The 14,431-nt window shown below is 37.4% G+C and overlaps 1 protein-coding gene across 13 annotated transcripts in view; it reads left to right on the top strand.

The window, feature by feature from the left end:
* The window catches only part of LOC138029101 (NLR family CARD domain-containing protein 3-like), a 38,729-nt gene that overhangs the window by 12,332 nt on the left and 11,966 nt on the right, over window positions 1-14,431 (top strand). For 6 of the 13 annotated variants that reach the window (XM_068876795.1, XM_068876798.1, XM_068876797.1 and 3 more), the window contains 4 exons: window positions 742-838; window positions 3,672-3,774; window positions 6,065-6,117; window positions 11,541-11,604. The gene's annotated coding sequence lies outside the window, so the exon portion shown is untranslated. Of the gene's footprint in view, window positions 1-741; window positions 839-3,671; window positions 3,775-4,188; window positions 4,378-6,064; window positions 6,118-10,904; window positions 11,069-11,540; window positions 12,207-14,431 lie in introns of those variants that run through there. The other 7 variants (XM_068876796.1, XM_068876802.1, XM_068876803.1 and 4 more) reach the window with 5 other exon arrangements.

Here is a 14,431-nt window from a genome sequence, read left to right as displayed (position 1 = left end):
TCTTGATTTTGAAATTAGAAGGAATCAGTGAACGTGATTGAGCTTTCGCTGAATACTTAAAGAGGTCATTCGAATTAAACCTCTTTCATGCGATATAGCTTGATTAAATATGCCGCAAAAACTTCAGACGATAATTATAATGAAGGTCTAGGAAATCTGATAATCTTGAAGCTGGTAAGGACTCTGTGATTCATATGAAAGCCTTTTGAGCAATTTTGCGTGAGACGTACGAACTGAATTAATTCTTTTTTTACATATCAGACATACCAACCTTGTTACACGAACCGGTATTATTATCTAGTTATCAAGCACTGCCTGTTTGCTTTTTCTCTTTAATCTACTTTGGCCTGTTTACCACAGAGTATTGACTACTTTTTAGTTGCTTAATGTATTTCTCATAAGGCGTGACGACTGGGAAAGAAAATTACAACTTCCTGTTTTCATAATTGATCTCGTGACTTTTCCCAAACTAAAAGTTGTGGGTGTATTAACAGAGTTAACCATTGAAGTAATTTTAAGTTTTGGAAGAATGACTTTTTAGTCTGTTTGAACTCAATAAGGCAAGTATTGTATCCGTATCATATTAGGTACGAATCACAAAACATCGTTTGCGGTTAAAACTCCAATAACAGCTTAGACGCGTTCACGGTCCTTTGCAGGCTACTTTAGTTATTCCTTGAAACAATCGATTATCAAACAATGCTGTAAGATAATCTTATGTTGAATTCCCTTGTGTCTCAGGAACAGATCCTGTCCAATCCTTCTAGATCGCTGGATGTACGGATGAAAGTTTCTACCTTGAAAAAGGTTTAAGTCAGAAAGGTGCACGCGAAACAAGGTATGGGATTTTTGAAGTTAAGAATGTGATTCGTCAGCACATATTTCACTTCGTTTCGGTGCTTCAGTTTTCACCAATATCAATAGAAATAAAGAAAATTTGTCGTTTCAAAGAGAAGTCGACCTTGGAAACCAGTCGATCAGTCATCACAGTATTCCGCATAATTCGAGTAGAACCCAAATATGATGTGTCTGACTTAACAAGGAATATGAAATATTCTAATATTCTCTGTGATTTTAATGATAATGCAGGGATATTCTAGTCAATGCTGTCCCTTTCCGCATCGATTGATTATAAGGATAATATGGTAAAGTGTAAGTGTAGCCGATTCACTGTCCCTTCATAGTAATAACAAAGGCACCCAGACAGTGGATGTATTGGATACACCTTTTTCGCTTTGTTAAAATGCGTATAGTTTATCAAATATATTAATGAAGCTGTCCAATCCAGCGCCAAGTTTAAAAGCCTGAGGATCGTGTTTTTTTAGAGTCCTGTAGTGTGGACACTCCTCGAAACCCCTGTTGTGAGTAGAGAGCTTTAAGATTGATAAGAATAATGATCAGATTGTGTCGTTTTGTTGATAATACAAACAATTTAAGCGGCCTGACAAGTTTCATTACTTCCCGCCTGGAAAACAATCAAATGAAGGTGGTTAGTTTCGTTTAGTTTAACATTGCTTATCCGTCAATGGCTTCGCAGTAGATTTGCGATGTGTATCCCCAATCTTTTTTCCTTTGCTTGATAAGTGTTGGCCCATATAGGATTAAAAATTTGCTTTTGATCAATCCGAATGTGTTCCATGAAAGTCATATGAACTCAATTTATTGTTTTTCAAAAACATATCTTCCTGCCTTTTTAGAAACTCTCGATAAATCATTAGGAACAATGAGCTTCTAATATTAATGCAGCAAAAGATAAAATTAGCCGAAACATGCTCCTGGAAACCAAACTGATCAAACGCGACCATGCCCATATATAAATGGATTTTTTCTTTGTCCTGACAACCAATTTTTTTGTGCCGGTATCATTGTAAACATTCACAAACACTCAATTCTTTATAATCAAGGAAGAAGCAAATTGCCAAAGTAGTGGGGCAAGCAGCCGGACTCATTCCTTTACTTCGCAACTGAAGTTTTTTAAACTCTAATACGTACACCAACTCTGAACTTTTGTCTTCTTTCCTTTACATTTGATAATGTTGCATCGAAACGTCATAATAGTATTTTCTTTATCGTTAATGTTTCATTAAAAATGTTTTGCAAAATCGATTCTTAAAAGAAAACATATTTTGTCTAATAAAAGATTACAAGTTGACTGATCATTCCGGCAGTAGACCTTATTAGCGCTTGTACATTTTGTTTTCCCAATACAGATCATGTAATAATACTCAGGAGACTTGATCCTTTGTCCTGTTCATTAAAAAGGGTGCAAGCAAGCATGAATATGTCTGCTTGCACTACCATTACCATTGCTTATTTGTTTATGAGCATTACAATATGATCATAGTCCTAGGCGACCCGCAATTAGCGAAGCTATTCTGGGCGGGCCACCTTTCTTAAAGAAGTCCTGTCTCTGTTCTTGAGCACATATTATTAAATAAAATCCCAAAGTACATACAAAATAAGAAATCAGTTAATTAGTTAATTAATTACACAGTTATCAACATACAAAGTTGAAATATGACTAATTACAATATAAAATGATTAGATTTGAGTTTAAATTTAGATTTATCAGAAAGTTACACTCTTTTCAATGAACAAATCGTAGGACCAAATCTCCTTAGTATCGTCATATGATCTGGACTGGGAAAACAAAATTCACAAGCGAGTAAGGTCTAAAGACCAATTCGGCTTTGAACTCAATGATGTACCCAATTCAAATCCCTTGGGAATAAGATGTTTTTTTTTTTTCCAAGTATTTCCAAATCATTTAAATGTGAACGATACATTATCATGCAAATGCAAAACTGGCTACAACATTGAGTTAGCCGAATCGGTCTATTACTGGTGGGATCATTTCAGCACGAAGCTGGACCTTCTGGTTGCTTTAATGTCAGGGTTTGTGATCGATGTTACTTTTAGCCAAGTAAAAACAAATACTTATCTTGATTTTGAGATTAGAAGGAATCAGTCAACGTGATTGAGCTTTCGATGAATACTTAAAGAGGGCATTTGATTTAAACCTCTTCCTTGCGATATAGCCTGATCAGTTAAATATACCGCACAACTTCAGACGATAATTATAATGAAGGTCTAAGAAGTCGGATAATCTTTGCGAAGCTGGTAAGGACTCTGTGATTCATATGAAAGCCTTTTGAGCAATTTTGCGTGAGACTTACAAACTGAATTAATTTTTCTTTTACAAGTCATACATACCAACCTTGTCATACGAACCGATATTATTATCTATTTATCAAGCATTGCCTGTTTGCTTTTTCTCTTTAATCTACTCTTACCACAGAGTATTGACTAGTTTTTAGTTGCTTAATTTATTTCACATAAGGCGTGACGACTAGGAAAGAAAATTACAACTTCATGTTTTCCTAATTGATCTCGTGACTTTTCCCAGATTAAAATTAAAGTTGTGGGTGTATTAACAGAGTTAACCACTGAACCAATTTTACGTTTTGGAAGAATTACTTTTAAGTCTGTTTGAACTCAATAAGGCACGTATTCTATACGTATCCTTTTAGGTAAGAATCACAAAACATCGTTTACCGTTAAAACTCCAATGACAGCGCATACGCGTTTTGTCCATAGCAGGCTACTTTAGTTATTCCTTGAAACAATCTATACTCAAACAATGTTATGAGTTGAATTCCTTTGTGTCTCAGGAAGAGATCCTGTCCAATCCCTCTTGATCACTGTGAAAACCGATTCAACTTTCTACCTCGAAAAAGGCAAAGTTAAAGCCCACAGTAGAGGACGCTAAACAAGGTATGGAATGTGTTTGTTGCGTTACTACAGGGTAAGAATGTGATTCGTCAGAAGAATTACGCTTCGTCTGGATGTTTCACCGATGTTTAAATTGAAGTAAAATATATGTGAACGCGGGCTTTTTTCGCCGTGCTTAAAGGAAACCCGACACTGGAAGCCATCTGTGAACATCTGTTGAATTCATAAATTGAGCAGGCAGTCCTTCACACGACCCTAAAGAAATAATTACAAAGCGGTACTTAGAGTGTGTTCGATTGACCCTATTCTGGAATCAGAATACGTGGCCTGAGGATTTAATACGGTATTTTTTGGTGTTCTAAAGCAACAAGGATGGTAAAGATTTGTTTCCGACCAGCCAATCAAAAGACACGTCTGACAACACATAACAAATGAAAATTCGTTTTGATGTCACAGCAGTGTTGGCCAACTGGAAAACATGGACTGGACTCTGGACTGGACTCTGGACTGGACTTTGGACTGGACTCTGGACTGGACCCTGGACTGGACTTTATTAAACGAAGTTAATATTTAAGAAACGGTCCAGATAAGAACGATAGCAACAACGGCAACGAACATGTTGGAATTCAATTGGTATGCAAAAAGGTGATAACTTTTCTATTGTCTGTACTTACTTCTGATTGGCTTAAACAGCAAACGGTTAACAAAACTTCATAAAGCAGTATTATATTCATCCTTACTTTCCAACCATCTTCCATCTTTCATCTGGTCTTAGTTTAAATGAATTCCACAGAAATCGTATGTGGGGCACATGTAAAATTGTAAACGTTTCTTGGCTTTTGTTTTCAACTCTTGTGATTGGTCAAAATCTTTTAACACAAAAAAAACACCCTTTCAGAGTGGGCTGTAAATGAATTTTATTGCGTTAACTGCCTTCCTGTAGGTTTATGCATTCTCTGTATAAAAATGATAACATTCCTATGTGGGGAAAGCCCCGTTGCCGCATAACAAAGGAGATTGCTATCCACCTTACACTGATCATTACTTAACCGATAATATAACGATTAAACGTTTCTATTTAATTATTAACTAGCGAGAATGAGAATGAGAATGGATGTTTTTTTACAGGGAACATAAACAAAAAATCTAACAATGCTGCCCAGAAACTTTCAATCAAGTCAAGCTACCATTACGTGAACACTGTCACGTGATGACTTCAAACTTCGCAGCGTTAAAGCAATCGTAGCCAAGTGGCGGGGTTTGTAACGTTAATTTACCGCTGTAAACAACTGAAGTGCTTAGTTTGCAGTTCTAGCTGGTTCAATTGTAGAAATAGTGCGCAAAGCGATCGCGCTTAACATATTGAATATATTGAATTGGACTACATTCCTTATATTCTTTAGATAGCGCACGCAGGAGATATATCTTCGTCACAGTGTTCACGTAATAGTACCAAGACTTGATTAAAAGATACTGGGCAGCATTGTTAGATTATTCGTTTCTGTTCCCTTTGAAAAAAAACATCCATTCTCATTCTCATTCTCGCTGGTTAATAATTAAATAGAAACGGTTAATCGTTATATTATTGGTTAAATAACTTCGTTTAATAAAGTCCAGTCCAGGGTCCAGTCCAGGGTCCACTCCAAAGTCCAGTCCAGAGTCCAGTCCAAATTTTCCAGTTGGCCAGCAGTGTTTACATATTCTAATCTTAACACACCTATTGACCAATATCGCGCGTACTATCCCAATTATTTTATAATTAGCATTTCTTTGTTCGGTTCGACTCCCATATTTGGTAAACCACGTGACCAAATCAGAAAATGCCTAAACACTCAGCGAGTTAACTATGTTTTTCACAAATAATTTTCAACGCAAGAGTATGAAAAGATTCTAACACAAAATTTGCAGCACGGATTTTCAAAGAAACACTAGTTCTGAAATAATTATGATGCCATAAGGCCCTCCTTTGATACAATTTTTAAAATATCCGTTCCATTTTTTGGCCAAATAGAAATTCCATGCTACAGTTTACAAAAAATGACGGGACGGTTCCCATCAGGTGAAAAAAACTGCCTCCTCTTTTGTTTCCTGAGAGTTTTGACGTATTTTTCACCGTAACGCACGGCAGAGGACTGGGACTAGTTGCGCATGCGCCTTGTCATTGAAGTGATGCCACATTTCCAATGAAAAGTTAGTTCAGGGAACCATCCATGCAACGTTTTTGTAGGGCTCTTGACTGAAAAAGATTCCTTAGCAACCATTGTCTTTCTGTAGTTAAGAGACACCCCCTTAACGATTGTAGGTAATCCTCTCTCTCTTCTGTTTATAATAGGAGACTCAGAAAGAAAAAGCAAGAAAACGCTGTCAGTGGGAGTCTGTGCTGAGGTGAGAGGGTATTCCTAACCAATTTTGAAACAATTCAACTTGACTCGTTTTTGTGATGACACACTATCAGTATTACCTTTATATCGACCTTTATGTCAATCACATGGCAAGCCCCTCTACATATCTGGGAGGACATATTAACTAACGCACTTCCCGGTTTTAAGCCTCTATCCAATGAATATATAAGGAGGAAAAGATCTTGTTTGTGCGTTATACGTATTACTTTGCACATGTCGGATTTATAGCGCAGTTGCCATTTAGATGCCCAGGATACATCAGATTGTACATCAGATTTACATCAGGTTTTAGGGCTTCAGTGTCCCTTGTGTGACAGCTGTCTGTATATTTTTGAGTCATCTGCAAATATTCTCAAAGAAGAGGAGATATTAGAAGATATAATTCTCATTAGCATAAATTAGAAACAAAATAATTAAATTTGGCCCAAGATCGTGCCCTGTGGGACCCCCGACATTACGCAAGACCGAGATGAGAAAGTTCCCCAAAAAAGCAACGTTTTTTTTGCGGTCAGTCAAAAAAGCATTTGAACCAACGGAGTAGTGGATCTTCGATTCCGTAGCATTTTAATTTCAGCAACAGCCGTTCGTGAGGTAAGGAGTCGAACGCTTTTGAGAAATCTGAGAATATAACATCAGTAGGTCTTGATTTATTTCTTGATAAATCCCAGTAATTAAAACAACACAGCAACTGAGTTAGGGTTGGTTTTTCTTCAAGGAAACCAAATTGGTTTGAGTTAAAGAATTCTGGTTCTGCCAGAAGTTTACTACACGATCGTTGACAATTTTCTCGCTAACTTTATAATTACCTGCGATGAAGGCGAGTGAAGTTTGACGTTAGTTTTCTCTGCAATCTCTTGTACCCTTCTTGTGGACAGGAACAATTTTAGCTATTTTCCAGGCGTACGGTACTTCTCCAGCTAGAAATGATCTATTTAAAAGTAAACGAAAGGACTCAGTGATTTCAATCGCGCATTCTTTTAATACTCGTGGCGGGAGGTGGTCAGGCCCCAGAGACTTGTAAGAATTTACGTTTCTCAAAAGGTGGGAAACCTCATTTGCGTTACAAAAGATAGTTGACAATTTAGAATCCACAACATCAGCATACGTAGGGCAATTTTCTCAACCTTCTAACATAAACACAGTTGAGAAATAGGAATTCATACTTTCTGTGATTTCCAACTCGTCAGTCAGGGTAACGTCATCCGCTTAAATTGTTCAGAAAATGAAATGGAACATTGCTAAGGTAGAACATGACATGCTTTTTTGCACTGTGCAATTACATTAGCAAACTCTAGTTGTTATGTAATATAATGCTCATGTAACATATCCAGGACGTATTCAAAGTTCAGTTGTTCTTCAATGCCTGTGGGGGGCCTGTGGGGGGGGGGGGGGGGGGAAGGGGGCAGGGATGCTTCTCGGAATTTGAATTAAACGCATAAAGGAGACCAATCTAGGCGTGGCCCAAGGTTTTTGTGAAACCTAAACTGAGAACATATTTAAAACATATTAAATGTATATTTTTATATTTATTCGTGTGCAACCCTAAACGAGACCTTCACTGCTATATATGATGGTGTTTGACAAGAACTCCCTAAAGAACACTCTAAATGAGACCAAAATCCGAACTTTACACCCCTAGCCGAGATGACAAGCATACCTGCCCCTTTCGATGCCCGTGGGGGGGGGGGGGGATGAATGGGCAGGGATGCTTCTCGGAAATTTTGAATTAACCCATAAAGGAGACCAATCTGGCTATGCCCAAGTTTTTTGTTACCCCTAAAAGAGACAAAAAGGAGACAAAAACGTATTAGCGGAGCTCCGCGCGCGGAACACCATAGTTAAGAAAATGTGGTAACCCATCGATGCAAGAAATTTTGGTATTATAGCCATGACATCATCGATTCAAGTCAAGCATCGGAGGGATATACACTTGATGCTTTTTTTTTATTTTATATTTGTTTAGAGCTGCTTTTATTTCTGTATTGCGATTTTTGGCATATCTAGATCTTTAGAAGCTCTGATAAGGTTGCATGATGCTTGGAGGACCTATGACTAGAACAGAAATGAAAGGATAGAGAGAGAACGACAACACCAAAACAGAATACAGTAATAACTCAAACTTGGTGGAAGAAGTTACTCCACAAGTTCCTTCCTTGGGCACTAAACCGTTTGTTATTTTTACGGATGCATATTTTTAAGAAGTGGTTTAATAGTTTTTTCATTTGTTCAGGAATGAAACTCAAATTTTTACTCTCAACTGGAATTAAGTAACAATAGACCAATTTCGATATATTAAAATTCAGTCGAAAACAAAAGGTATCATCTCGAGGCTCTGCGGAATAAACTCCTACAAATCCTTATATTTATTCCCCAGAGCCTCGTGATGATGTCTTTTCTTTAGGACTGAATTTTAATATATCGAAACTGGTCTATTCTGTACTCTCTTGGACATAAAGAAATGATTGATTTGTTTATTTTGCTCCAAAATGTGAGCGAACAAGTGCTTTTTTAATCCGTTTGCCCAACTGTTTTTCGATCTGCCTCGACAGTGACAAGAAAATTGCCCCCTTATGTTATGAACACGTAATCGAAATGAGTTCTCGCAAAATTAGGGAGAGATCTCCATAGCTTGTGTTTTCAGAAGTTCGTTTAAGGCACCTAAAGGTAATTTATTGGAACGGATCTTGTTTGAAGTTTCATTGTTCTTTCTTGGTTGCATTGCCGTATTTTGCCGATTTTTCTTACAAGTCAGGCTGGCATGTTTCAATGAAATACATGTGAATGTATGTAAATGTGAATGATCTCGTTCTCAGAGATAAATTGGAAGAAAGAACATCAGTAAAACTCTTTTTTGAACTTGAACTGACAAAGTTTCCTGACGGTTTCTTAATTTTAGCGTGATTCCTATTTGCTGGTAGTTGACTCCGAAATGGCCTTTCTCCTTTCCACTTGCTCGCTGAGGGTGTGCTTGTTTTCTTTTAAAACTCATGCGATTCAAGAAAATTCATTGCCAAACTGATGAATTCCAAAGTAAATTTTACTCGAAAAACCGATATCGCACTCATCACTTCATGATTCATGCAATGTCAGTTTTTTGGCGTGAAATTTACCGTGGAATTCACTAGTTAGGCAATGAGTTTTTCTATAGAAGACAGCAAGGAAAGTAATTTAAGTAATTAAGCAGTTACCGGAAACAACAAAACGCGAACAATTCGAAAACCTTTAATTTTCACTAAGCCTACAGGCAGTAAGAATAAATAACGTACCAGGGAGTTCCGCTTTTATAGGCTTGGCAAAATCTATATATTACATATATATTTTTTTTATATTTCTTCGTGTGCAACCCTAAACGAAACCTTAACTGCTATATATGATGGCGTTTTGCCAAGAACACCCTAAATGAAACCAAAATCCGAACTTTACACTCCTAACCAAGATGACAAGCATAGCTGCCCCATTCATATGTGGGTCTGCCGCTCCGGACTTCGACTTGTGTTCAACTCATAGTTCATAGTTTCTTTAAGCGGTATTTTTAGCCGTAGAATGCTCAAACTGGTAAAAAAAAAATAAAAGTGCTGAAAGTCAAGGCATTTTCTAAAGGAATCACACAAACAGGCTGTGAAGACCTTATTTAAAGCATTCTCAAGCACTTGCCACCATCAAAGTTTCCTTATGTTCCCGCCACCGTTCAAGATGGATACGACTGGTGATTTGTTGAAAAGTTATGAATGACTGTCAGCGCAATCTCACAGACCCATAGCCGAGGATTAGACATGACTTGTAAAATTTAGGAGTGATATATTTATGCCACTGCAGTCTTCCAGTTACGCAGTCGATGATTATGCATGACTAGATAAAGTGAAACAGATACAAGTGGCTGCCACTGCAGTTCAACAGTAACACAATGGAGGATTAGAATACATTCTGAATGGATCATCTTGAAGCGAGAGGGTCACAAATAACTGCCACCACGGTTCTGCAGTCCCGCGGGAAATTATTAGACATGATATACAGTGTCTCAAATCTTTAACTTTTAGGTAGCTATTAAAAATATGCTTTTATATCAACCAAATGAGCTCTAAAATTTAATCTCTAAAGTGAGTGCTTTGGCTTAAAAACCAAGAACTATGGTTAATGTCAATACATGTAAGTGTAAAGAAACCTTGTACATACACGGTAGGCACACGGTATTATTGCAGAGTTCCAAACCCTCAACTGAAGACTCACCATCTAAAATATGCCCTTATCACATAAATGACTAACTGCATGAGTGCGGGTCGGACTGCAGTGCAAACAAGTGGACTATTTTGGGTAGCATCATTAAGAAACAAGTTAGATGACTGTAAGGCTACAGTAATGCAGTAGCAGACCACTGGTTATTGTAGACTCACCTTTGAATTCTTGGATTTTTCTCTATTCAAGCTTATAGAGGAAATTACATGGCCCCGCGGGAAGACGAATTTTATCCTCGATTGCTGATAGTAACTGTATCAAAGCTTTCCTGTTTCAGTTTTTTATTTTCAATTTACCAATCACATTTGCTTTAACGATGACGTGTGTTAAGTAAGTTGGTCTTCCAGACATATAATATCAGTAGCATTCTTAGAGACCCGTCATTTATTAGAGGGAGGGGGGGGGGGGGGGGATAGCAATAGGCTGGTGCAAATGAGGTGGGGGTCATATATGTACCTTTTCGTGCACCTGAAAATGGGGGCCTGCCTAAAAATGTGCAACCATTTCTGAGAGGCCATTTATTTTTGTCCATTCCAGTTTCCGTTCCACAAAAAAGAAACAACACTGAAGGAATCAACAACAAATCAAATATTATTAATTTATTATCAAAATGATGAGGAAGGGGATGATATTCAGATCACAGTGACAACCCTGACTAGATCTGGGAGGAGGGCTAGTCGCTATTTTCTTTGAATAGTTCGGTGAGTTTTATTTACGTTGTATTAAAACTGTTTCTGTTGTTGAGGGCGGGTCATCTTGTTTCATGTACAGACTCAAAGGGGGGCCACACTATGTTATGCAGTGGCAAGAACAGGCCCCCGGGAAATTATATATAGGAAAATTAAAATGCACCACCCCACCCCCACCTTCCTCTCTAATAAATGATCGCTCCCTTAGGTTTTCAGTTTTGTGATCATAGTTGTATAATTGACAGATTCAGTTTGGTTACCCTTGGTTATTTAGAGTACAAGCGGGAACTGGTGTGTTGGTTTACTGTTCTCCGATTTGAGAGCTACTCTGCCCTCCCTGTTTTGTTAGGGCAATTGGTTTTTTGTTAGTTATAACGTTTTACTATCCCTTCGACAACGTTATTTTAGGTTTTTTGTATAATGTATTTAACGAAACCTACAGATTTCTCTAGTTTCATGATATTAAACCCCTTTTTCATGTCAGGTGCTGGCATTGGCGCTCCTACGAGCATTGCCAAATTGTACCTTACAATCTCAAGTTACTCAAGGTAAGCGTTTCGCAGCCAGTGTCCCAACACGCTGGAGCCTATCCTCGGTTTCCGTAGCATGAAGCGACTAGAGTATTTTTTACTGCCCCCTGGATGGGATGCTAGTCCATCGCAGGGTTACTCAAACTGTTGCTTAAATTGTTTAGTTTGTTAATCGTGTATTTTAATTTTCCATGTTTGCCATTGTCGCATTTCGTAGGGTTTGACACTTGTAAACTTAGTAGGAATGTAACTACGATTGGATTGCGTGCTACTTATTGGTTGATACTTGATTTTCTCGTCTTTGTATTGCAGCATCTTTTATTAATAATTAGTTTATTCACCACATTGTACTTGTTTACGTTCGATTATCGTCAAATTAAATCATCGTCAATCACAGCTGGTTTCTGTGATACCTGACTGTAATCGATCAGTACAATCAGTTTTTGCCACAACAGTTGTTTGGCACGTGACAGTTTGACCCCCCAACAGTCGCTATGAGCCCGCTGCTTCAGTATCTCTCACTCGTTCCCTGTCCTCACTCATGAGAGGAACTGTCAGTATGACAGGATATTGTATCCCCAAGTGACCATGTAATATTCTTTTTTATTACATAGATATTGATGAAATGTCCAGATTAAAAACAACTAGTTTTATTCATTTTCGAAATATTGAAAAAGTTGTCACCAAACGCTAAAACACGCATGTTGAGTAATGTGAAACAAGATATGAAAGTTATGAAAAACAAATCATGAAAAAAAATGTTTATGTAGTAGATACGAACTGTATTACAGCACAAGAGCATCTTACAATGAAGGGGAAGCTCGCTTTTTATTACATAATCATTTTAGTTACCATGACCACACCCATATCCTCACATGTGAAAAAAGATAAAAATGATATGTTCACTGCGGTGAAGATTATGGATTTTTCGTAAGAAGGATAATCCTAGTATTTCGTCAGAATAAAGCATTTTTCAGTATCCTTTCTTCTCCCAGCCATAGATGCATGTATAAAGGGCTTAAGAAAGGCATATTTGAGCCCTGCAGGGATAAGATAAGATAAGATAAAGTAAGATAAGATAAGATAAGATAAGACAAGATAAGATAAGATAAGATAAGATAAGATAACTTTATTTATACACGGTGTTTCCATCAGTTGATTTAGTTCATTATCTATAGTAGTATATCTATATACCTAACTACAATAAAATTTAATAACAATTCAAATAAAAGAAAGAGAAAAAAATTCTGCTTTTCATGGAGGCCGTTTGTAAAATTTACTTAAAATTAAGATATTACGTTAAACTGTGGCGACTTAGCTTAGATTTGAAATCGGTCAGTGAAGACGCTTGTCTTAGGTATACAGGTAAGCTGTTCCACAACTGAGCTCCACTGTACAAAAAACTTCTCTTGAGATAATCAGTTCGGAGTTGTGGAAGAACTAATATATTTTCGGTATTCCTTAAACGATAAGCACTTACGTTGTCACGATATACAAATCTTGATCTCAGACAATCAGGTGTCAAACATGTAATGTTTTATACATTATGATAGACTTCTGTTCCAATCTTTGATAGTAGAGTCTTCGCCACCCTAGTGCCCGGAACAAATCATCCAAATTACTATCATAGCTGGCAGACATTAGGATGCGAGCTGCCCGATTTTGAAGCCTTTGCAGTTTTTCGGAAAGGCCTTTGTTACAGTTTCCCCACACTACACTGCAATAATCAAAATGTGGTTGAATAAGGCTATTATAAACTTTAATTAGAACATTAAATGGAGTGAGATGCCGAATTCGTTTAATTGCACCAATGGCACAAGCTATCTTCTTAGAGATGTTTTCAATATGACACTCCCAGTTTATATTTGATCGACATAAACTCCAAGGGATTTAGCGGAGGTTACTTGTTCTGTTGGGTTTTCGTTTATAGTAAGAGAGGGACTTTCCGTAAATTGTGATAACTTCTGCCTTGGTGCAATAAGAATAAACTCAGATTTTGTCATATTTAGAGTGCGGTTGTTAGCAAAGAGCCATTCGTACACACTACTCATGTCGTGATTAAGGCAATAATTTATATGCTTAATATCAGTACTGCCAAGTGTCAGGCTGCGTACATTCTGGGTTCCGAATATGGCAGACAATGGGGTAAGTCATTAATATATATATATCAAAAACAGAAGAGGTCCCAAAATTGTTCCCTGGGGAACACCACATCTTAGACATTTTGGAGTTGACTTACAAGAATTTAGATGACAAATCTGTGTTCGATTATCTAAATAAGAAGCAAACCATTGATGGCTGGTCCAACAAATCCCATAGTATTGCAATTTTCGTAACAAAATATCGTGATCTATTTTATCAAATGCCTTTTTGAGGTCTAAAAAGACTACGGCATTAACACGACCACGGTTTATATCCATTGCCCAGCTACCTGTAGCTTCGATAAGTGCTGTGAGTGTGGAGTGCAAAGACCGAAAACCAGATTGATGGCACGAGAGAAAGTTGTTTTTAGTTAAATAAAGATAAAGCTGATCGTAAATTATCCGTTCAAAGACTTTGGCCACGACTGGAACTACTGATATTGGTCGATAATTCGTCGGATCAGAGCGCTTCCCAGAATTTTTATACAATGGAGTGACTCTGGCAGATTTCCACTCATCGGGAAAGATGCCAGTCATTAGGGATTGATTAAATATATGAGTAATTGATTCTGCTAGTACATTGGGACATTCCCTTAGACGTTTCGCTGAAATATTATCTAATCCAGTTGCCTTTGACTTGCAAAGCTTTGATAGTAGTGCAAAAACATGTGTTGGTGTTGTTTTTTCAAAAACAAAATTTTTAT

Source organism: Montipora capricornis, chromosome 13 (assembly GCF_036669925.1).
Source record: "Montipora capricornis isolate CH-2021 chromosome 13, ASM3666992v2, whole genome shotgun sequence".
In the NCBI taxonomy this organism is placed as follows: domain Eukaryota; kingdom Metazoa; phylum Cnidaria; class Anthozoa; order Scleractinia; family Acroporidae; genus Montipora; species Montipora capricornis.
This window is presented reverse-complemented; position numbering and strand designations above follow the sequence as displayed.